This window comes from Aotus nancymaae, unplaced genomic scaffold, assembly GCF_030222135.1.
Source record: "Aotus nancymaae isolate 86718 unplaced genomic scaffold, 86718_ANA_hifiasm-v0.15.2.pri h1tg000048l, whole genome shotgun sequence".
NCBI classification, from domain to species: domain Eukaryota; kingdom Metazoa; phylum Chordata; class Mammalia; order Primates; family Aotidae; genus Aotus; species Aotus nancymaae.
Genome location: NW_026988462.1, coordinates 18,126,184 through 18,128,701, shown reverse-complemented (window position 1 = coordinate 18,128,701; position 2,518 = coordinate 18,126,184). Strand labels below are relative to the sequence as shown.

The 2,518-nt window shown below is 35.9% G+C and overlaps 1 non-coding gene across 1 annotated transcript; it reads left to right on the top strand.

Moving 5' to 3' along the window:
* The first annotated feature begins 1,851 nt into the window (after positions 1–1,851).
* On the top strand, positions 1,852–2,015 carry LOC135268970 (U1 spliceosomal RNA). Its single transcript, XR_010337301.1, has one exon. It is a non-coding gene; the product is annotated as a U1 spliceosomal RNA (small nuclear RNA).
* The last annotated feature ends 503 nt before the right edge of the window (positions 2,016–2,518 follow it).

Here is a 2,518-nt window from a genome sequence, read left to right as displayed (position 1 = left end):
GGTACAGTGGGGAAAAAAAATCAATCTGTTATCTGGAATCAATTCTCTATTGCGAGAGAGTTAGCAAGCTAAGTGGCATAATAGGAATGAGAAAGTGAAGGCGATTGGCTGATTCTACATTCACCAGAGCTGTTAAAGAGAGAATGTTGACACTAGATTGAAATTATCTAAGTGAAATAGACAGCCAAATAAGTTTTTGAGCCACCACTCTAGAGTTCCAAATCCCTCAAGCATCCATCAAAACTTTACATATAGAAAGCAAAAGTTCTCAGTTTCTGCAAGATAAAACTTGAAATGTAGTTTTCTTTTCCTTATTTTTCTCCACTCCCTAAATATGCTTTTGCAATTTTCTGGGGATAATTTACACTTGAGGGTGAAAGTATGTTCAATTTAAGTTCTCCCTTCAGCAAAAATGGCTTAAATAATATTATTTTCCACGTGCAGCAGTAATCTTTATGACAGATAAATGGGAACTTCAATGTATTGAGCAAATGCAATATTCCAGACATTTTACACATGCTAATGCATATAATTCTCCCAAAACACTCTATGAGGTGAACATAATTTTCATCCCAATTTTACACTTGAGGAGTCTGAGGCTTACATAGGTTAAATAACTTGCTTGGGATTGTAAACCCAAGTGAATTTTTTAGAGTGGCATTGACTTGTTTGCTGAGCCATGCTGAGTGCCTCCTTCCACCTTCTAGACTGTTTTAGCGTTCTTTCATCCCAGCTAACTTGTACTTCTGGATCTTTATAAACTTCTACACTATTCACTCATGCTGCTCTATTAACATTTGTTCTTCTATTTCTGTGAATTTAAAATAGAATGTTTTGACACATTGGTGTACCATTGTGAACAAAGTGGATCACAAAGTTTCTGTTTCTGGCTAAGATGGAGTATGTGGGAAGATAATTACCCTCCCACCTGAAGTAACAGAAAATGGATACAATAAATTTAAAATAGTTTCCAGACTATGGAACAAGGAGAATAAACCCTGGTGAAGATTGATATATTCCCAGAGTTATGAATAGAGTGGAGAGTCTAGGAAAACAAAGGTAGCTAGATGGCGTGGGCTGAATGTTTGTGCCTACCCAAAATTTATATTAGGAAGCCTAAATCCCTAATGTGATGGTATTCGGAGATAAGCCTTTAGAAAGTAATTAGGTCTTGATGGTGGAACTCTCAGATGGGAGTAGTGCCATTATAAAAAGAGAGGGGAGAGCTTGCTTCCTCTCTTTTCTATTTTCTTCCATGTGAGGGCACAAGAAGATGGCAATGTGAAGACACAAAGAAGATGGTCATCTGCAAAGCAGAAAGAGAGTCCTTACTAGACACTGGATCTGCTGGTGTCTTGACTTTATACTTCCTAGCCTCCGAAACTATAATAAGTAAATTTTTATTGTTTGAGCTGCCCATTATATGTTACTCTTTCATAGCAGCCTGACCTAACACACTAGAATTCATAGGACAGCTTAGCAAACATGAGAAAGAAGCAGAGAGGAAGTCAAGAGGTTTTTCACAGGATTGTCTACAAGTGTTCAGCAGAATGCTGAATGGCACTGATAGTATTCCAGATAGTCATATTAATGTGTCATGCTCTCTTAATTTTCTCCAGCAGATGAATACTCTCTTTTCTTGTCTTCTAGTATGTTTTACTGCTAATATTATTAAAAATTGATGATTTACTTAAAGTCAAATGAATTACTTTTCCAGATGAATTTTGTGCTAGATGATCTCCTATGGACCAAGTATTATACTGAGGAATGATGTAAGTTTCATCTCAGATAGCCATGAGGTGAGAGAAAATTATCCAAGATTAAGGAAACATTAAAAAAGATTAGAATAATATACTTACCTGGCAGGGGACATACCATGATCAGGAAGGTGGTTTTCCCAGGGCAAGCCTTATCCATTGCACTCCAGATGTGCTGACCCCTGTGATTTCCCCAAATGTGGGAAACTCTACTGCATAATTTGTGGTAGTGGGGGACTGCATTCTCGCTTTCCCCTGATTATCTGTAATAATAATACTAATCAAAATAAAAGTAAAAAAAATATAAAAAGATTAGAATAATAGTGTCCGGCACACACAAAATATGAGGAATAGTTTATGTTAATGCCGGCCAAACTGGAAAAATTCATAATTCATGCATAATTGAACAGAGTCCTCAGAAGTGTTTTTCCTAAGCAGTTTGTGATAAAATAATTAACACTATACCAAATGCAGCTCTGATTTCTCCTGGCAGGTATCAATATCATGACAGAAAATATTATATCACACTAGAACAAAGCTCAGAAATATTGACTACAAACATATTCAGCACTTGAAAATGTAAAATTCACAGTATGTTGCAGCTAATTACAAAATATCAGACATGCAAAGAAGCGGGAGTATACAACCCAAGGCTGAGAAACATTAATCAAAACTGATTAAAACATGACAGAAATGTTATACAACCATATTAAAAAATGTTTTCTTACAAGTGTTTTCTGTTCATTTGTTAAGCAGACAGA